Raw genomic sequence first — 23,771 nt, forward strand, 5'->3', positions numbered from 1 at the left:
ATATGGACACCTAACCAATAATGACCAGATCACTAAGGAAAGCTCTTAATATAGAAGAAAAAGAAACTAAAGAGAAAGAAGAAAACAATTCAGGGAGTGGGAAAAAAAAGTGGCAAAATATAGGAAAGCACTGCATCCATAAAATAGACATTAAATGTTATTTTTAAAAGCAGGAAAAAGTTAAAAAAAAAACCTTGGAAATTAGAAATTAATGCAATGTAATATAACTCATTTTATTATATAAAATTAAAATAATAAATATAACTTTAAAATATTAAATAGAAAGTGAGAAAATAAAGCAAAAGAAAATTCTCAAAAAGTAGAATAATAATTATAAGCAGAGAAAAAACAGAAAAAAGAATATTAGTCAAATAGAATCCATCCAGGAGGTCTAATAATCAATTAATTAATTACAGCTTCTGAAATAGAAGAAAAAGTGAAGGAGACAAAATTATAAATAAATACAATAAGAGAATTACCCAGATTTGAATGACATGAGTCTAACATGAATCTACAGATTAACAGTGCTCAAAAAGGGTCCAACATAATGAAGGATAAAAGGCCCTATACCAAGGGACAGCACTGAAATATCAGAACATCTTTTTTAAAAGAGGGAAGATTCCAAAAACTTCCATAAAGGAAGAGGAGGGGTATTACACTAAAAAAGAAAATAAGAATCAAAATGACATGGGACTTTTTTCTTCCAAACTTTTTGTTTTGAAAATTTTAAACTCACAGAATAGTTGAAAGACTAGCAAAAGGAATATCAATATATCTATCATCCACCTAGATTCACCAATTGCTAGCATTCTGCTACGTTTGCTTAATTTCAATAGATAACTAGGTAGGTATATTAGGCCACTGTTGCATTGTTATTTAAAAAAAAAACAACAACAACAACTTGAGACTGGGCAATTTATAAAAAGAGGTTTAATCGGCTCATGGTCCTGGAGGCTGTATGGGAAGCATGGCACTGGCATCTGCTTGGCTTCTGGGAAGGCCCCAAGGAGCTTTTACTCATGGCAGAAGGCAAAGTGGGAACAGGTATTTCACATGGTGAAAGCAGGAACAAGAGAGCAAAAGTGTGGGGGCAGGGGTTAGGGGGTAGACGCTAGACACAAACAACGAGAGCTCATGAAAACTCACTCAGTATTGCAAAAGCAGCACCAAGCCATGAGGAATTAAATCCCATGACCCAAACACCTGCTACCATACCCCAACTCCAACATTGGATATTAAAATTTAACATGAGATTTGAGTGGGGACATATATTCAAACTATATCAGTAGGTATGTGGCTATAAGCTATTCTTATAATAAGCAGGAAGACTAAAAGATGAACAAATAAAAAATAATAACTCAAATTTCAAGACATATTCAGTATCATAAATACTCAGTATATTCAGTATAATAAATACTCAGACATATTCAGTATAATAAATAAAGAGAGACCACAGAAAGTTTAAAAGCAGGGAAAGAAGTTAAAGATCTAGAATTTTTATTAGTCTTCTTTTGCTTGTTTGTTTTTTATGCAAACAGTGCTAAGTTGTTATCAGCTTACCATAATGAGTTACAAAATAGCACTTAGAATATCTGATAACCAAACATCAAAACACATACAATGAATACAAAAAAATAAAGAGCAAGAAATCAAATCATACCACTGGAGAAAATCACCTTCACCAAAAGAAAGACAGGAAGATAGGAAAGAAGGAAGTAACAAAAACAACCAGGAAACAAATAATAAAATGGAAGGAGTAAGTCCTTACTTATCAATAATAACACTGAATGTAAATGGACTAAACACTCTAATCAAAAGACATAGAGTAGCTGAATAAATGAAGATTCAGGACCCACTGACCTCTTGCCTACAAGAAACACACTTCACTTATAAAGATACACATATACTGAAAATAAAGAGATAGAAAAAGATATTCCATGTCAATGGAAATCAAAAAAAATAGCAGGAGTAGCAATACTTACATCAGACAAAACAGGTTTCAAGACAAAAACTAGACGAAGAGACAAAGAAAGTCATTACACAATGACAAAAGTGTCAATTCAGCAAGAAGATATAGCAATTGTAAATAATATGCACCCAACACTGGGGCACCCAGATATGAAAAGGAAATATTATTAGAGCTAAAGAGAGATAGAGACCCCAATATAATAATAGCTGGAGACATCAACACCCCATTTTCAGGTTGACCAGATCTTCCAGACAGAAAATCCACAAAGAAACATCAGGCTTAATCTGTACTATTGATTAAATGGACCTAACAGATATGTAAAGAACATCTTATCCAATAGCTGCAGAAGACACATTGTTTTCCTCAGCACATGGATCATTTTCAAAGAACAAGTCTTAAAGCATTTAAAAAACTGAAATATCGTCAGGTGTCTTCTCTGACCAAAATAGAATAAAACTAGAAATCAATAACAGGAGGAATTGTGAAAACATAAATACATAGAAGATAAACAATATGCTCCTGAATGACCACTGGATCACTGAAGAAATTATGAAGAAAACTGAAAAAATTCTTGAAACAAATGTTAATGGAAACACAACATGCCAAAACCTATTACATACAACAAAGCAGTACTAAGAGAGAAGTTTGCAGCTATAAGTGCCTACATTGAAAAAGACAAAAAACTCTAAATAAGCAACCTAACAATGCATCTTAAAGAAATAGAAAAGCGAGAGAAAACTAAGCTCAAAATGGTAGGAGGAAAGAAATAATAAATATAAGAGCAGAAACAAATGCAACTGAATGAAGAAAACAGTAAAATATCAATGAAACAAAAAGTTGGTTTTCTGAAAAGTTACACAAACAAACGTTTAGGCAGATTAAGAAAAAAAGAGAGAAGATCCAAATAAATAAAATTAAAGATGAAAAAAAGAGGAATTATAACTGATACTGCAGAAATTCAAAGGATCATTAGTGGCTAGTATAAACAACTATAAGCCAACAAATTGAAAAATTTAGAAGAAATGGACAAATTGCTAGACACAACCTACCAATATTGACTCAGGAAGAAATATAAAACCTGAAAAAATGAATACCAAGTAACAAAATTGAAGTCAAAAAATGTTTTCCCAGTAAAGAAAAGCTCGGGATTCAATAGCTTCACTGCTGAATTCTACCAAACATTTAAAGAAGAACTAATATCAATCCTACACAAACTGTGCATACACACACGCGTGCTCAAAATAAAGGGACGGAGGAAGATCTACCAAGAAAATGGAAAACAAAAAAAAGCAGGGGTTGCAATCCTAGTCTCTGATAAAACACACTTTAAACCAACAAAGACCAAAACAGACAAAGAAGGCCACTACATCATGGTAAAGAGATCAATTCAATAAGAAGAGCTAACTATCCCAAATATATATGTACCCAATATGAGAGCACCCAGATTCACAAAGCAAGTCCTTAGAGACCTACAAAGAGACTTAGACTCCCTCACAATAATAATGGGAGACTTTAACACCCCACTGTCAACATTAGACAGATCAACGAGACAGAAAGTTAACAAGGATATCCAGGAATTGAACTCAGCTCTGCACCAAATGGACATCTACAGAACTCTCCACCCCAAATCAACAGAATATACATTCTTCTCAGCACCACATCGCACTTATTCCAAAATTGACCACATAATTGGAAGTAAAGCACTCCTCAGCAAATGTACAAGAACAGAAATTATAACAAACTGTCTCTCAGATCACAGGGCAATCAAACTAGAACTCAGGATTAAGAAACTCACTCAAAACCACTCAACTACATGGAAACTGAACAACCTGCTCCTGAATGACTACTGGGTACATAACGAAATGAAGGCAGAAATAAAGATGTTCTTTGAAACCAATGAGAACAAAGATACAACATACCAGAATCTCTGGGACACATTTAAAGCAGTGTGTAGAGGGAAATTTATAGCACTAAATGCCCACAAGGGAAAGCAGGAAAGATCTAAAATTGACACTCTAACAACACAATTAAAAGAACTAGAGAAGCAAGAGCAAACACATTCAAAAGCTAGCAGAAGGCAAGAAATAACTAAGATAAGAGCAGAACTGAAGGAGATAGAGACTCAAAAAACTCTCCAAAAAATCAATGAATCCAGGAGCTGGTTTTTTGAAAAGATCAACAAAATTGACCGACCACTAGCAAGACTAATAAAGAAGAAAAGACAGAAGAATCAAATACACAAAATAAAAAATGATAAAGGGGATATCACCACCGATACCACAGAAATACAAACTACCATCAGACAATACTATAAACACCTCTATACAAATAAACTAGAAAATCTAGAAGAAATGGATAAATTCCTGGACATATACACCCTCCCAAGACTAAACCAGGAAGAAGTTGAATCCCTGAATAGACCGATAACTGGCTCTGAAATTGAGGCAATAATTAATAGTCTACCAACCAAAAAAAGTCCAGGACCAGACGAATTCACAGCCGAATTCTACCAGAGGTACAAGGAGGAGCTGGTACCCTTCTGAAACTATTCCAATCATTAGAAAAACAGGAAATCATCCCTATTTCATTTTATGAGGCCAACATCATCCTGATACCAAACCCTGGCAGACACACAACAAAAAAAGGGAATTTTAGACCAATATCCCTAATGAACATCGATGCAAAAATCCTCAGTAAAATACTGGCAAATTGAATCCAGCAGCACATCAAAAGCTTATCCACCACGATCAAGTTGGCTTCATCCCTGGAATGCAAGGCTGGTTCAACATACACAAATCAATAAATGTAATCCAGCATATAAACAGAACCAAAGACAAAAACTACATGATTATCTCAATAGATGCAGAAAAGGCCTTTGACAAAATTCAACAGCCCTTCATGCTAAAAACTCCCAATAAACTAGGTATTGATGGGCTGTATCTCAAAATAGGAAGAGCTATTTATGACAAACCCACAGCCAATATCATACTGAATGGGCAAAAACTGGAAGCATTCCCTTTGAAAACTGGCACAAGACAGGGATGCCCTCTCTCACCACTCCTATTCAACATAGTGTTGGAAGTTCTGGCTAGGGCAATCAGGCAAGAGAAAGAAATCAAGGGTATTCAATTAGGAAAAGAGGAAGTCAAATTGTCCCTGTTTGCAGATGACATGATTGTATATTTAGAAAACTCTATCGTCTAAGCCCAAAATCTCCTGATAAGCAACTTCAGCAAAGTCTCAGGATACAAAATCAAGGTGCAAAAATCACAAGCATTTCTATACAACAATAACAGACAAACAGAGAGCCAAATAATGAGTGAACTCCCATTCGCAATTGCTTCAAAGAGAATAAAATACTAGGAATCCAACTTACAAGGGATGTAAAGGACCTCTTCAAGGAGAACTACAAACCACTGCTCAAGAAAATAAGAAAGCACACAAACAAATAGAAAAACATTCTATGCTCATGGATAGGGAGAAGCAATATTGTGAAAATGGCCATACTGCCCAAGGTAATTTATAGATTCAATGCCATCCCCATCAAGCTATCAATGAGTTTCTTCACAGAATTGGAAAAAACTACTTTCAAGTTCATATGGAACCAAAAAAGAACCTGCATTCCCAAGACAATCCTAAGCCAAAAGAACAAAGCTGGAGGCATCACGCTACCTGACTTCAAACTATACTACAAGGCTACAGTAACCAAAACAGCATGGTACTGGTACCAAAACACAGATATAGACCAATGGAACAGAATAGAGCCCCCGGAAATAATACCACACATCTACAATCATCTGATCTTTGACAAACCTGACAGAAACATGACACGGGGAAAGGATTCCCTATTTAATAAATGATGTTGGGAAAACTGGCTAGCCATATGTAGAAAGCTGAAACTGGATCCCTTCCTTACACCTTATACAAAAATTAATTCAAGATGGATTAAAGACTTAAATGTTAGACCTAAAACCATAAAATCCCTAAAAAAAAAACGTAGGCAATACCCTTCAGGACATAGGCATGGGCAAGGACTTCATGACTAAAACACCAAAAGCAATGGCAACAAAAACGAAAATTGACAAATGGGATCTAATTAAACTAAAGAGTTTCTGCACAGCAAAGGAAACTACCATCGGAGTGAACAGGCAACCTACACAATGGGAGAAAGTTTTTGCAATCTACCCATCTGACAAAGGACTAATATCCAGAATCTACAAAGAGCTTAAACAAATTTACAAGAAAAAATCAAACAACCCCATCAAAAAGTGGGCAAAGGATATGAACAGATACTTTTCAAAAGAAGACATTCATACAGCCAACAGGCACATGAAAAAATGCTCATCATCACTGGTCATCAGAGAAATGCAAATCAAAACCACAATGAGATACCATCTCACACCAGTTAGAATGGCGATCATTAAAAAGTCAGGAAACAACAGGTGCTGGAGAGGATGTGGAGAAATAGGAACGCTTTTACACTGTTGGTGGGACTGTAAGCTAGTTCAACCATTGTGGAAGACAGTGTGGTCATTCCTCAAGGATCTAGAACTAGAAATACCATTTGACCCCGTCATCCCATTACTGGGTATATACCCAAAGGATTATAAATCATGCTGCTATAAAGACACATGCACATGTATGTTTATTGCAGCACTATCCACAATAGCAAAGACTTGGAATCAACCCAAATGTCCCTCAATGATAGACTGGATTAAAAAAATGTGGCACATATACACCATGGAATACTATGCAGTCATAAAAAAGGATGGGTTCATGTCCTTTGTAGGAACATGGATGAAGTTGGAAACCATCATTCTCAGCAAACAAAATTCTCAGCAAGGACAAAAAACCAGACACCACATGTTCTCACTCATAGGTGGGAATTGAACAATGAGAACACCTGGACACAGGAAGGGGAATATCACACACCAGGACCTGTCATGAGGTAAAGGGAGGGACGAGGGATAGCATTAGGAGATATATCTAATGTAAATGACAAGTTAATGGGTGCAGCACACCAACATGGCAATGTATACATATGTAACAAACCTGCACGTTGTGCGCATGTACCTTAGAAGTATAAAAAAAAAAAAAAACTCCAAGGAGATATCATCTCACCCACATTAAAATGGCTTTTATCCAAAAGACAGGCAATAACAAATGCTGGTGAGAATGCGGAGAAAAGGGAACACCCATACACTGCTAGTGGGAATATAAATTAGTACAACCACCATGAAGAACAGTATGGAGGTTCCTCAGAAAACTAAAAATAGAGCTACCATATGAGCCAGCAATCCCACTGCTGGGTATATACCCAAAAGAGAGGAAATTAGTATATCAAAGAGATATCTGTACTCTCATGTTTATTGCAGCACTATTCTCAATAGCCAAGATTTCGAAGCAACTTAAGTGTCCATCAACAGAGAAATAAGGAAAATATGGTACATATACACAATGGAGTACTATTCAGCCATAAAAAAGAATGAGATCCTGTCATTTTCAACAACATGGATGAAACTAGAGTTATTATGTTAAGTGAAATAAGCCAGGCACAGAAAGACAAATATCACATGTTCTCACTTATTTGTGGGATTGAAAATTAAAACAATTGAAGTCGTCAAGATAGAGAGTAAAAGGATGGCTACCAAAGGCTAGGAAGGGTAACGGGGATGTGGGGCAGAAGTGGAGATGGTTAGTGGTGCAAAAAAATAGAATGAATAAGACCTAGTATTTGCTAGCAGAACAGGGTGACTATAGTCAAAGTAACTTAACTGCACATTTTAAATAACTAAAAGTATAATTAAATTGTTTGTAACAAAAATGATAAGTGCTTGAGGGAATGAATACCCCATTTATTCTGTTGTAATTATTACACATTGCATGCCTATATCAAATATCTCATGTAACCCATAAATATATACACCTACTACATAAACATACCCACAACATTTTAAAAAATTTTAAAAAGAGAAGTCAATGAAGTTGAAAACAGAGAAACAATAAAGTCATTGACACAAAGACTTAGTTCTTTTAAAAGATCAATAGAGTTGACACACCTCTAGAAAAACTGACAAGGTAAAAAAAAAGACACAAATTATCTAACAGGCACAGTGGCTCATGCCAGTAATCTGAGCATTTTGGGAGGCCTGGGCAGGTGGATCACTTGAGCCCAGGAGTTTGACAGCCACTTGAACATGGCAAAACCCTGTCTCCACAGTAAGTACAAAAAATAATTAACCAGGTATGGTGGCACACACCTGTATCCCCAGCAACATGGGAGGCTGACGTGGGAGGATTGCTTGAGCCTGGGAAGTTGAGACTGCAGTGAGCCACGATTGCATCACTGCACTCCAGCCTGGGCGTTGAAGTGAGACCTTGTCTCAAAAAAAAAAAAAAAAAAAAGACGAATTATCAATATAAGGAATAAAATGAGATTATTGCTATGGACCCCGCAGACATCAAAAGGGTAAAAAGGGAATAGTCCAAACATCTCTACATACATAAATTTGACAACATACATGATACGAACCAATTTCTCAAAAAAAATACTACCACAATCTCACCCAATATGAAATATATCATTTCAATGGCATTATAACAAAATTAAATTCATAATTCTAAAGCTTCACAAAAAGAAATCTTCAGGTCCAGATTGTTTCACGGGAGAATTATACCAAATATTTAAAGAAGAATTAACTCTAAGTCCACGCAATATCTTCCAGACAATAGGAGTGAACACTTCTCAATTCCTTTTTTAAAGCTAATATTATCCTGATAAGAAAATCAGACAAAGACAGTACAGAAATGTACCAAATAATATCCCTCATGAATATAGATGCAAAAATCCCTAACAAAGTACTAGAAAAAAACAATTCAGCAACACATAAAAGTAATTAAACAACATGCTCAAGTAGGGTTTATACCATGGATGCTGATGCGGTTTGAATGTCCCCATCAAAATTCATGTTGAAATTTAATTGCCACTGTGATGGTATTGGGAGGTGAGGCACAAAAGAGGTGAGTAAGTCATGAGGGCTTCACTCTCATGAATGCATTAATGTCATTATGACAATGAGATAGTTATATAGAAGTAAGCTCATAATAAATGAACAAGTTTAGCTCCTATTTTCTCTCTGTCTTGCATGCTCAATTCTGCCTTCCACTCTTCCACCATGGACTGACCCTCACCGGATGGCACACCATGTTCTTCTCAACCTCCAGAATTGTAAGCCAAATAAATTTCTTTTTCTTTTTTATAAATTACTCAGTCTAAAGTATTCTGTTATAGCAGCAGAAAATAAATTAAGACAGAAAACTGGTACCAAGTAATGGAGCTATTGCTATTAAAAATGCCTGAAAATGTGGAAGCAGCTTTGGAACTGAATAATGGTTAGAGGCTAGAAGAATTTGGAGCAGCAGGCTAGAAAAAGTCTAAATTGGCATGAACAGAGCACTAAGTTTCTGATGAGGGCTCCTAAGGGGAGAGCTACAGAGGAAGTCTAAATCGTCTTAGACATTATTTAAGTGGTCATGACTAGAATGCTGATAGAAATATGGACAACAAAGGCCATTCTGATGAGGTCACAGACTGATTTGAGAAACAAAATATTGGAAACTGAAGAAAAGGCCTTCCTTGTTATAAAGTAGCAAAGACCCTGGCTGAATTGCGTCTGTGTCCTAGGACTTCATGAAATGCAGAACTTAAGAGCAATGAACTAGGATATCTAATGGAAGAAATATCTAAGCAGCAATGTATTCAGACTGTTGCATGGCTACTTTTAGCCACATACAGTGAGATGCGAAAGCCAAAGAATGACTTAAAGATGAAATTTATACTTAAAAAGATAAGCCAAACAGAAAAATAAGGAAAACTCACAGGCTGGCCATGTAAAGACTGAAAAAGCATACTCTGGAATATGAAGAATAGGCCAGGTGCAGTGGCCCACACCTGTTATCCCAGCACTTTGGGAGGCTAAAGCAGGTGGATTTCTTGAGCTCAGGAGTATGAGACCAGCATGGGCAACACAGTAAAACCCTGTCTCCACAAAAAATTCGCCAGGCATAGTGGCCTGCACCTGTGGTCCCAGCTACTCAGGAGGCTGAGGTAGGAGGATTGCTTAAGCCTGAGAGGCAGAGGTTGCAGTGAGCCAAGATTGCACCACTGCACTCCAGCCTGTGTGACAGAGCAAGACCCTGTCTAAAAAAAAAAAAAAAAAAAAATAGTGCTAAGAATATAATACTAAGATTGGGACCAAGCAATCATTTACTAAAGAGATTAGTAGTGATAGAACAGAGCCAGGTGCTATTCATGAAAACAATGGGAGAAAAAGACCCCAAAGGAATTTTAAAGGTTTTTGAGGCTGCCCCTCCCATCACAGGCCCAGAGCTATAGGAGGACAGAATGATTTCAGGGGACAGGTCCTGGATGTCTTCCATGGGCTTACTGCCCAGAGCCTCCTCAGGACTCTGCTCCCTGCATTCTGGTGCAGCACTCCTCAGCTGCTGCACTCATGATTCAATGGGTCCAGGTATGGCTTGACCTGCTGCTCCAAAAGGTCTAAGTCATAAGCCTTGGCAGCTTATGACCACATGGTGTTAATTAACCACATGGTGTTAATTCTACAGATACACAGAATGCAAGAGCTGTGGAAGAATGGCTTCCTCCACCTAGATTACAAAGGATGCCACAAAATGCCTGAAAGCCCAGGCAGAAACTGACTACAAAGGCAGAGCCACCATAGAGAACTTCCCCACTAAGGCAATGCTTAGTGGAGCTGCAGGGGTAAGGCTTCCCTTAAGACTTCAGCACTATAGAGGTCCAAACATGCAATGCCAGCCTGGGAAAACTGCAGACATGAAACTTCTACCAATGAGAGCTGCTGGAGAGACTGAGTCCTGAAAAGCCATAGGGGCTGTATATTGCCTGAGGCCTTCGGGGCCCAACTCCCACCTCAGTATATCCAGGAAGTGATACATGGAGTCAAAGCAGGTCATTATCCAGGTTTAAGACTTAATGTTTCCCTGTTGGGTTTTGGACTTACTTAGGGCTTACTACTTCTTCTTTCTTTCTTTTTTTTTTTTTTTTGCCTATTTCTCCCTTTTGGAATCAAAATGTCTATCCTATACCTGTCCCACATTGTCTTCCGGAAGTAGACAACTTGTTCTGATTTCACAGGTTCATAGCTGGAAGGAATTTGCCTCAGGATGAATCATACCTTGAGTCTCACCCATATCTGATTCAGATAAGACTTTGGACTTTTGATTTTTTGTGTCAGGTTTGAATCAGCCTAGCTGTGCTAAATCCAAAAATGGGGAAAGGTTTCAAAGAGGCTTAGTGGCCAATTAAATGCTTTCAAATTTATGGTTTATTGTGAGGCTTTCACACACCAATAATCATGCAAATATATTTCACACATAAAGGCAGTACTAAGAAAGAGAACAAACCATGGCGAGTAATTCAGAAGACCAGCACACTGACAGACCAACTGGGCAGCTCTGGATTTCCTTCAAAATGCTGACCAGTGGGGGAAGTCTCTGCTCTTCTAAGGCAGAGTTTTCAGCAGTCATTACCAAGAGGACTTGGAGTTCTCATGGGCAGAGTTTCTTTAGGCATCTTAGTCATGGTCAGTTTCTTTGTTTTTTATGGCCCTCCACAAGAGTATCCATGGTCATTATCTCAGCCTCACTTTCTTGTCAGGTCTGGAGTGCACCTGGTCACAGTAAGCCTTATCACCTCAGTTCATTATATATATATGTTTATCACTTTGAGGGGTTAGCAATTTCACTGTGGGCTGAGTCACTTTTTGTAAGCAACTCTATTCTGAGACATTCAGGATAACAAAACATTATTATATATCAGGACATTTGAGTTGATGCTGAAAAAAAGTTAAGACTTTTGGAACTATTGGGATAAAATGAATGTACTTTACTTGTGAGAAGAATATGAATTTGGAGGGCCAGGAGAGAATACTATGGTTTCAATGTGTCCCCCATAAGTTCATGTATTGGAAACTTAATTGCCACTGTAACAACATTAAGAGGTGGGGTCTTTAAAAGGTCATGGATTAATGCTGTTATCACAGGAGTGGGTTAGTTATCATAGGAACAGGCTCCTGGTTAAAAAAATAAATTTATCCCCCATCTTTTCTCTCTGTCTTTCCTGTGTGCTTCCTCATCATGTGATATCTTCCACCATGAGATTACCCTCACCAGATGCCAACACCATGCTCTTGGACTTGCCAGCCTCCAGAACCATGAGTGAAATAAATCTCTTTTCTTTGTAAATTACCTAGCCGATAGTATTCTATTATAGCAACAAACAATGGATAAAGACAGATGCAAAGCCGGTACAATATTACAAAAATCAATTAATGTAATTTACCATATTAAAAGATTAAAGAAGAAATATTATATGAACATATTGATCAATGCAGGAAAAGTGTTTGAAAAAATTAATACCAATTCACTATAAACATTCTCAGAAAAATATAGAGAGGAACTTTCTCAACTTGATATAGAACATCTACATAAAGCCTAAAGTTAACATCATACTTCATGATGAAAGACTGGATAGTTTCCCCCTAAGATTAAGAACAAAGCAAGGATGTCCATTTCACCACTCTTACTCAACATAATGTTAGAAGATCTAGCCAGTTCAATAAAGTAAAGAACATAAAAGGCATACAGATGGAGAATAAATAAAACTACCCAGGTTTGAAGATGCCTACATAGAATATCCAAAGGAATCTATAAAAACCTCCAAAACTAGTAAATGAATTCAGCAAGGTTGGAGGACAGAAGATAATAATAAAAAAATTAATTGTATTTCTATATAACAGTAATGAAATGTGGGCACTGAAGTTCAAAATACAGTACCATTTAAATTCCTTTTAAAATCCAATACTTAAGTGCAAATCTAACAAAACACATGTGGAACTTATACATTGAAAACTATATAATGCTAATGAAAGAAATAAAAAATAATCTAAATAAATGGAGATACATAACATGTTCTGGATTGGGAACTCAGCACAGTAAGGATGCGAATTCTCCCCAAGTTGATAAACAGATTTAATGTAATTTCTATCAACATCCCAGCAAGACTTTTGTAGATATAGACAATATTATTCTATCCGGTCCTTTACAGAAAAAGTTTGTGCATCCCTTCTCTACTGCAAGACAAGTAGGAGTCTAGTTGCTGCTCAGAAGTTTCTTTTTCTGTTCCTAGGCCCCTCTTTCACACAAACCCCAACTCAGTATATTTTATGTCCAGTACCATAAGATCTCTTCCTTCAGTCACAGAGAAAATTGAGGTCATCAAATAAGAATGTTTCAACTATATTTCCAATGTTTCATCCCTGCTTTTATGTATTTGCTCTTGTACATACTTCATTCTTTCTGGAATGTAAGTTCCATCCAGGCAGGGATTTTTGTCCTGGTTTCTCAAACCGCTACATCTTCAGTACCTAGAACAGTATCTGGCAGGGTACAGAGGCTCCATAAACCCTTGTTAAATGAAATTATCTTCAATTTCCATAGAAAAGGTGCCATTTCTTCTATCTCAAGGCTAATCCTTCCACCTATTCTCTGGATCTCTTCTATTTCCACCTTTCCAGGGACCTCAACTCTTGAACAGATCCTTCTCATTCTTACATCTTCAACTTCATCCTTTCTCTTTAGAATACAAGTATGCTCATGTCTCTCTCAGTGTATACGCATAGATAAATAGCCAGCTGCCACCCAACTGCTCACCTCACATTCACAACCAAATTTCTTGAAAGACTTTTCTATACTCACAGTCTCCACTTCTTCTCCTCCATTAAATCCTCAGCCCACTACAGTTTGGCTTTAGCCCCCCACTACACCATTGAAATGGTTTCATTTCAAGCTAGCAATCTCTCCATGGTACAAATTCCTATAGAAAGTTCACAATCTTAATCTAAGTCTGTAGCATTCAACACAGTTAACCATTCCCTGCCTGAAAGTTTTCTTCTCCTCTTGCTTCCTGGACACCATACTCTGTTTTTCTTTCCATCTCCCTCTCCTTTTTCTTCTCTATCTCCCTTCTCTCATTCTTCTCCCTCCCCAACCCGGAGCGGAGTATCTGCTTGTTTTTTGTGTTACTCCTAGGGACCTTTGTCCTTGCCCTTTTTCTGTACTCTATATATTCCCCGTGCATAAAAGCTACATCTACTCTATATGCATACATACGTCTCAAGTATGGAAAACTGGCTGCTTGAAGATTCATATGGCCTGCAGCTGGGTTTTGTTTGGCTGGCTTACAAGATTTTTTTTTCTTTTCCCTGGTGCTACCTCCAACATTTATTTCTAACTTGAATGTCTGTGGGGAGGGCTTGTGCTCATCTCTTCCTTTTGTCTTAGGCCCGTATCAGCCCCCCAAAAATTATTCATTTATGTCACCTGTCTGGATCCTGTAGACATTCAGATTTTTAACTCCTAATACTGATGACTTCCAAGACTATACCAGTAGCACAAAGTACATTCCTGCACCCCAAATAATATATCCAATCTTCATTTGGATATCTGACAGGCACCTCACACTCAACATAGGTAAAACTGAGCTCAGGACTTCCCCATCAAGTCTTATCCTTCTGTGTTTCCCCTCTCAATGAATGGCACTTCCTGACACCAAAATTCAATCCTGAGATTCACACTCACTCTCCATTAACCACCTCATCACTTACACGCAATTGATTACCAAATTGTGTAAATTCTACCCCCTAAATATCTCTCAAATGTATGCCTTCTTCCCTACTACTATATTTTTCACTCAAGGTCTTGTCATTTCTACCTGAATCATTGCAATAGCCTCTCCCTTTTTGACCCCTATAGCATTGACTCTCTACAACTCAGTTCACACCCTAGGTTCAAGCCCAGCAAGACCAGGAACTCTCTGGTTCTCTACACCTCAGTGATTTGACATGTTCTCTCTGCTTGAAACACCTTCTTATCATCTTCATCTCAGAAAAGCCTATGCTGTCCTTTATGTTTCAACTCAGACATTTCCATCTCTAGAAGGTGTGCCTTTCCTAATACCTCACATCCTGTAAGAGAGGGGCCCTCACACCTCTCAACCATCTCCTGCACTAAACTCATTTCCCTATGGGCAGGAAAGATGCTCATGACTGTATTACACATGCTGGGTACACAATAGTCCATCAATAATTTTTAAATAAATGATTCTCTAAGTAAAGTCTATCTTCATTGGACTGGTGCCCAATTGTCTTTGCAATCCTTGCAATCCAGCTGCAACTTCCACTGTCATCTGATACGGTGTGCATCTGTGTCCCCACCCAAATCTCGTGTCGAAATGTGATCCCCAATGCTGGAGGTGGGGTCTGGTGGGAGGTGATTGAATCATGGGAGCAGTTGCTACCCGTTTCACACTATCTCCCTAGTGCTGTTCTCATGATGGAGTTCTCATGAGATCTGGTTGTTTAAAAGTGTGTGACATCTCCCCCTTCTTGCTCTCTTCCTCTTGCTCTTGCTACATAAAAAGTGCCTGCTTCCCCCTTCACCTTCTGCCATTATTGTAAGTTTCCTGATCTTTCCAGAAGTCGAGCAAATGCTGCCATGCTTCCTGCACAGCCTGCAGAACTGTGAGCCAATTAAACCTCTTTTCTTTATAAATTACCCCATCTCAGGTATTTTCATGGCAATGCAGGAATTAAACAATACATCATCCATATCTCTCACTAGACCCCTACATGAATCTAATGCTCCAAATAGCAAGAATATCATATTATAGCTTTTGACTGAGAAGAAAGTCTGCAAAACTTAACGATTGTATGCACAGATTTAAATAAATTGCCAGTGACTGTTGAATAAGGGAACAAACTACTCTACTTCATTCCCTGAAGACCCTGTGCTGGTTTCCTACCTGTATAATTGATCATGGGCTCCTCAATCCCTCCTCCTATAATAAATCTATTCCTTATCCACCAAATTAAATACTATTTTCTTGAAACCTTACCTGCTCTACTTAGCCAAAAATAGAAATGATTGCTCCTTCCTCTGAGCTCCTCCACCTTAGATTCTCTGATAACTATCTAATTTTGCCTTATATTGTATTTTTTGTATGCATAGCTTCTATCCCCTTCCTGACTGTAATCACCTTCAGAGCAGACAACATGTCTTTTTTGACCCTTTGACGCCCCCATAGCATCTGGAATTTAGCAAGTACGCAATGCATATTTTAAGTGACTATTAAATAAGATCAGATTAGGAGTATTTCAACTAATTAAAAATGCATTTAGTATTTGATTATTATCCCTAAAGCCAACTGCTTTGTGAATTTAAATAAATAAAGCTCATCCACAGTAATAATTAATTACCAATTATCATGTTAGTGTTTCCCATTCACAAATATTAACCTAGGGATAAAAGGGTTTTCTAAGTTACTGAGAGGAGTAGACACTTTGGTTTCCATTCTAAAACCAAAGCTACAGAATCTATTTCCATGTGGTCTGCTTGGACAGTGAAGTGATTGCTTCAGGTTTCAGCTGAAACTATATTGGCAACTCAGGGGTATCTTTTTAAAACCCTGAGTAGGTCCCTTGGAGCCTTCCTGAGATAAAGAGCTGTAATTTAATTTGCTATTGCATAACCCAGTCACGAAAGGCACAAAGGAGCCCACGTTTTCATTCTCTTCATAGTAGACATTTAATTATATGATAATTACTTACAGCTTGCTGCTCGGCTTCTACTTTTATGAAATGTAAATTACACTTCACTCAAAAGTGTAAGATGTGCATTTAAAATACTTCACTAAATGAATTTAAATAATTTTCTGACATTTTTTCCCAGGCTAAGAATTTAGGGAGGCGATATACCTTTAAACGATACTTTGATTTAGACACTAGGAAAGTTGAGTTCTTAATGAATATCTGAAAGAGAGAAAAGCTTCCAAGAAAAAAAATGAATAGTGTGTTCTAAGCAAGTTCAATGGCTTCAGTAAAGCCAAAGCCTCATCTCTCAGAGGAAGTCTACCACTTTTTCAACTGTATAGATTCATTAATGGAGTTTTACTGGTAAGGCTAAGGAAAAAACAAAGTGATGGCAATGATAAAGGTGATGCTATTTGAATGACTACATTTGGAAATGAATGCTAAATGCATTTTATTTGTCTTTTATTGCATTATTTTGCCCTAACATTAAAATTGACTCCTAACGGAGGTCAAGTGATCAGGAAAATCATTATTATTTCCACTGCTGCATTATGCATTGAAGTAGAAAACACAGTCTGGGGAACCCAAAGCCACAGATGACTCAAAGGAACCATGAAGCATTCTCCTTAAACCTTGCATTTTGCATTCAGAGGCTTTGCCATCATTCTTGCCAACTCAAACCATACAAGTAGTCAGGATTACTCTCCATGGTATTTGCCTCTGGTGGTTCATTGAATGTCTTCACCAAAAAATTCCAAAGAAACTAGGAAGTGAACAAGAGCCAGAAAGGTAGGTAACTTACATTTTCATATGGGAAACAAATATATAAAACTTTAAGCAAAATTATTTTTCACAATTTGATCAGGAAATCATGAGGAATTCAGGGTCAACCACCACTGATAATCATAAAAGACCTTATACTTGTCAAGGATTTTATTATTTTCAAAACATTTTCAAACACAAATTCATAGCATGTTAGAGCTAGAAGGAACATTAAAATTCATCCAGGGTCACTCTCTCTTTTAATGTATTTATTCTATCTATTGTTATAAGCTTTTATTGAAATATACAAAAAATATAAATCTTAATTATACAGAGTAATTTTTATAAAGTAAGCACACCCCCATTACCATCACCTAGATCAAGACTCAGAGCATTATCAGCATCCCAAAAGTCTCTCTCGTGTTTCTCTTGGTCTTCTACCATTATTCTAATTTCTATTACCATAGATTAATTTTCCCTGTGCTTGAACTTGATATAAATGTATTCTCTTTTATTTCTGGCTTCTTATTCAATCTTGTATGTGTGAGATTCACCCATTGTGCTTGGTGTTGTAGTATTTTTTTCTTATTAATTGCTGTGTGATATTCCATTGTATGAATATACCACAATTTATCCATTCTAATGTTGATGAACATTTAGATTATTTTTAGTTTTGTGCCATTACAAATAATACTGCTGTGAACATTTTGCACATGTCTTTTGGTGCAAATGTGTGCATTTCTGTTGGGTATATGCATAGTAATGGATTTATTAGGTCATTGGGTACACATATATTCAACTTTAATTGATACTGCCAGTTTTCCAAAGTCGTCGTACCAATTTACACTCCAGTCAATAGCATATGAGAGTTCCACTACTCCACTCTTTGACAATACTTGCTGTTGTTGGTCTTTTTAATGATAACTATCCTGATAAACGTGTAGTGGTAACTCATTGTGGTTTTAATTTGCATTTCCCCAATGACTAATGATGCTTGCTAAACAAGTCAGTATACTATTTGGTGAAATACCTGATCAAGTCCTTAATTTTTAATTAGGTTATCTGTCATTTTTTATTTATCCATGGGAGTTATTTATATATATTCTGGACACAAGTCCTTTGCAAGTTATGTATATTATAAATATTTTCTCCCACTCTAATTTGCCTTTTATCTTAATGAAGTTTTAGATTAATATAATTACTGTATTTCAATAAAGACCAAGAGAGGGCTCAAATTACCAACGTGAGGAATGAAATATCAGGAATTAAAAAGGAGGCATCACTACAGATATTATGTGTTAAAAAGATAAGAGGAAGATAATATAAACAACTTTATGCCAACTCTTTTGCTATGATAGTGCATGTACTATCTATTTTCATTGTACAAGCTATCAACACCATATAAATTTAAAGAATGAAAAATTAGAAAATCATTTCTCTGTTGTTACTTCTCAAATATGGAAAGATATCACTTCATTTATTCAACATTTGTTTACAACATCTAAATGTCAGATATTTTATGAAGGGATAGGGACATAACAAATGAACAGAAAAGAATAGTCCTTATTCTCATGGAGTTTACAAACCCATGGGAAAAAAACAAACATTAACAATCACCCTAATAACTCATTACCACTATGGCAAGCGCTACATAGAATAGCTACAGGGTGCTATACATGTGTATAAAAGGGACTATTTAGAGTAGAAGAGCAAGCAAAACTAATCTGAAAGAACTACATATAAGCTGAGACTTGAAGTATAGTTATAAGTTTGCTAGGTATAGGGTGTGGAGGAGAAGGGAAGATGAGAAAGGGAAAATTCAGAAAGAATGAGCACCCCTCCCCATAACACACACATATACATGCATACATGCACACAGCCTACCTGGTACAATATGACCCAAAGATTCGACTGCTCCAGATCAAAGTTAAGAGGATGCTGAGTTCTAAAGCGAAGGCAAGAGGAAACAAAGCTATATTACTGTTCTACAATGGAAGTGACTCTGAGGTTTGGAAAACAGAGATATTGAAGTACCTAGAGCTTCAAGACAGTATTCTCAAAACAGACTGGAGTTTTACAGATTCTACAAGTAGAGTATATAGACACCCTGTTCCTTGACAGTGCCCAGGGAGATGACAGGACATCGGAGAAAAATGGCAACGTGATATCCAAGACTAGACCCAAACCAGTTCAAGACTCCCAGCCTGGACAGAATCCCCTGTGCCTCAGTTTGGTCCAGAAGCAGCAGAGCTGCTAGCCTTGAAGAGATCATACAGACTTGGACAATGAGTATGTCAGTGATGACCAGTGTGAAAACTGAGGACCTGAGGATTCCCTGTGATGGTCCAAGATGCTTAGTACTTAACATGGACATGGAGGCCTCAACAATGACTGAGATTAAATGTTCTATGAAATCTGGGTGGAGGGTATGGTCTCTGAGCAGATTGATATTTAGAGAATAAAAGAAATATTTATTTCACTCCATATTTTGGGGTAAAATGCATGCCAACTACAAGATTTAATATTGGGAGAAAGTAGTAGAATCTACTCTGGGAGAAAGTAGAGTCTCAAAGCAGTTTGGGCTGAGCTATAGGTATCTTTGATAAGACTACCTTTGTCATGAGTGGGGATGGAGCAGTTAAAGGTACAGGGCCAGGGCAGACAAATGCTCACTGAATGAAAGAATGAATGGTCCTCGCACTTTCAAGAACCCATTCCAATCTTCAGAAAGTCAGTATTTCTATCAGACCTCCTCTCCCACAAGAGGGACCCATAGAAAGTTTGGCTGTCTTACCTTAATCTATTGCTTCCCAGAAACAGAAGTAAGCTGCCCAAGTGGCCACCAAGGTTGTAGGGGCAAAAATGTGCTTCATGCTTAACTGAGAAAGAAGCAATTCCTTGAGTTATGTGTCATTAGTGAATCCTAATGTCATTAGGTACAAGAATCAGAATTTGCATAGAAATCATTGCAGGGAATTGTTTCTTCCCCATACCAGTATTGATTTCCCAGCACCATTAGCTGCTTAATGCTACTGCTTTTAATTGATTACTCCAGGGGAGTCCCTCAATAACAAGCTTCTTCAATTGAGATGCAAGGACATTCGTTGAATGTGATTCAACAACCCCAATTGACTCTGGAGACCTCTGCCTATCTATAGCATAATCACAGCAGCCTCACACAGTTTAATAAATAACATGGTCCTTCCAAATGCAATACTCACGCTATAACTTAGTTAAAAATATAAACTTGTCTGGTTCTGTTTATCTGCTAAAAATCAATGATCAAGTCATACATTTGTAAATACGTGTACAGTTGGGAGTCTGAGAGTTATTTTAAAACTTCTTCTTGTTTCGATCTCTGAGTATGTATGAAGACTCTGAAATGCCTGAGTTAACTCTCCCACCTTGGTAAGTAGTTGAGTGGCTATAGCTAGACTCTACTTTGCCTAACTAGGTATATAACAGTATTTGGAACACCACTGTCACTACCAAGCACTAGAAAAGTTGAGAAGTGTTGGGTTAAAAGCATACTGAGGCGAAGACAGCTCAGGAGCACTTCAATGATTTACCCAATTCCCCAGCAGGAGCTTTTTGTTTGTTTGTTTTTGAGACAGGGCCTTGCTCTGTTGCCCAGGCTGGAGTGCAGTGGTAGTGGTAGTGGTATGATCTCAGCTCATTGCCCCTCAACCTCCCGGGCTCAAGAGATCCTCTCCCACCTCAGACTCCCGAATAGCTGGGACTACGAGTGTGTGCCACCACACCGAGCTAATTTTGTTTATTTTTTGTAGAGACAAGGTCTCACTGTGCTGCCAAGGCTGGTCTCAAACTCTTATGCTCAAGCGATCTTCTTGCCTTGGCCTCTCAAAGTGGTGGGATTACGGGCGGAAGCCACCACACCTGATCAGCTTTGTTTTCTGATTCACTTTTCTCCTCAATGTTGTCCTCAGGAAAAAGGATCTTGTTCATCAATTCAATCCAATTGACCAAATATAGTGTGCCTTGGTAGAATTGATAGAAATGTCGGCCAGGCACAGTGGCTCACACCTGTAATCCCAGCACTTTGGGAGGCCAAGGCAGGTGGATCACGAGGTCAGGAGTTCGAAACCAGCCTGACCAACATGGTAAAACCCAGTCTCTACTAAAAATATAAACATTAGCCGGACATGGTGGCATGCACCTGTAATCCCAGCTACTCAGGGGGCTGAGGCAGGAGAATCGCTTGAACCAGGAGCAGAGGTTGCAGTGAGCCGAGATCACGCCATTGCACTTCAGCCTGGGTAACAGAGCAAGACTCCATCTAGAAAAAAAAAAAGAAGAAGAAGAAAGAAATGTCAACTCACAAATTCAGATACACAAGAATGTTTTTTCTAATATCTCAATCTATTTTGAGCCCCCATTCCTCCAAATAGTATAAACCTTAACTCCAGTCAAGCACTCCCCACAATCTCTGGGACTGTGGCTAAGACAAGCAGAAAGTGTTTGATCTTCAGTTGCCTGCTGTTGTTCACCCTGGAATCCACTGAGAGGTGGATTGTCATGTGTGGCCTTGGTTTTCTCTTTGCATGTGTTCTAGGGATATTCAAATTCCACCCAGGCATCAGTTACAGATGCTCAGATCACTGCTGTGCTTTCTTAACCTTGAGATTAAGTTCTCTCAGGTCTCAAGATGTCCTTGTGGGTATTTAGAAAACACTCGGTTTTTCCAATACCTCCCCAGAGTCTAGGGAATTGTGAGGTGGTCTCAAGGCCTGTCTTCTGACATATAATACGTGCAGTCAACACTACTGCTCTGGTGTCAGGCTAGGTTCAGGGGAACTGCTCAGAAACCTCTATGTGGGGGAGAGGCAAGGAACAGTCTTATCTGCTCTCAGATTTCTCTACTCACATGCCCCATTGAGGGTTGTATTATTAATATTTTTTCAATTTGGGTCTTGGTCCACAACATCATGTAACAGCACCTCTGTTAAAGGACTCACTAAGGACTCACTCTTTTGTTCTAATTCTCACTTTTCTCATATCTGATAGAATCTTCATCTAGTTTGGGGAAGAGGAAAACAGGCTTTAACTTATCCTGTATCCTTTCAAATCTAGTGTGTATATCATGAAGTGCATCTTCTGGGTTCTTTAGGACTTGGGCCTTTGAAGCTCGAAAGCTCCAGTTCCTGAAATTCGAAATAGGCTTTTAAAACTCAAAGGCTACGAATTTACTTTTTTTTTGTCTTCTGCTTTTCTATTATAACAGCCTTTCTCTTAGGTGATGAATGTGTTTGCTGACTATTGAAAGGGCTAGGTATAAGCACACACACAGACACACAAACACACACAGGATAATTTATTAAAACATTATCCCAACATCTTACTATATATTAAGGCCATGGTAGAAACTAGAAGAGGCAAAAGAAAAGACACAGTCCATGTGCTAAAGATAATATAGTTTCATTATGGAGACTATGATTTATATATCTGAGACACTCAAAAAAATGCATCATCACATATAATCCAAGCATAGCTTAAGTGATACACTAAATGCTGCAAAGAAGCCAAATAAGAGGGCTATCAATATGAACCATAGGGGTCAGAGACAATCTTTTCATAGAAAAGATTGACCTGAAAGGAGGAGTTTGAAAGAAGGTAATAAACAATTTCATTTTGAAAACTTTTCTCCAGGCAAGTGTCATGTCCCTTATATTAGGCTTTCTATGGTATTTTCACTGTCCCTCTGTGGTTTTGATAAAAAAAAAAAAAAAAAGAAACCCTACTCATGTCTTTCAAAACCTAATGTACCCAAGAGTTCAATTCACTTATTCAACACATACTTATTAAAGACCTATCATATATTGAGCCCCATACTAGGTAGCATTAGGGCTATTTACATAGACCGAGAACAACATGGATCTTTTACCAAGTGGAAACCATATAATGGGAAATGTCATGTACAGCAGTGGTTCTCACACTTGATTGGGCCTCAGAATCACCTGGAGGACCTGTTAAAACACAAAGTGCTGGGCCTCACCTGCAGGGTTTCTGATTCAGTAAGTCTGAGGCAGTACCTGAGAATTTGCATTTCTAATGAGTTCCCAAATGAACTGATGCTGCTGGACTGGCAAAAACCATTGATATAATGGTTAAGAACCCACAGGATTTATAGTCAGCCAGACCTGGGTTTGAATCCCACCTCTGGCACTTATTAGACATGCAACCCTGAGTACATTATTTAGCTGATTAGAGCTTTGGGCTTTTTAATCTGTAACTTGATACAACAAGATTCAGCAAAGTTTTTTTAGATATACTGTGTGTCTAGGTACAAGGAAAATAGCAATGAATAAATAGACATAAACCTGTGAGGGTGA

General features: G+C 37.7%; 2 long non-coding RNA genes across 4 annotated transcripts in view; both read right to left on the reverse strand.

Moving 5' to 3' along the window:
- LOC107128559 (uncharacterized) overlaps nucleotides 1-23,771 on the reverse strand; it is a 294,024-nt gene that overhangs the window by 148,897 nt on the left and 121,356 nt on the right. The window lies entirely within an intron of this gene.
- On the reverse strand, nucleotides 17,106-20,302 carry LOC135969206 (uncharacterized). Its single transcript, XR_010584337.2, has 3 exons — nucleotides 20,216-20,302; nucleotides 19,306-19,366; nucleotides 17,106-17,422 (listed from the first exon to the last, which is right to left on the reverse strand). It is a non-coding gene; the product is annotated as an uncharacterized lncRNA (long non-coding RNA).

Source organism: Macaca fascicularis, chromosome X (genome assembly GCF_037993035.2).
Source record: "Macaca fascicularis isolate 582-1 chromosome X, T2T-MFA8v1.1".
Taxonomy (NCBI): Eukaryota; Metazoa; Chordata; class Mammalia; order Primates; family Cercopithecidae; genus Macaca; species Macaca fascicularis.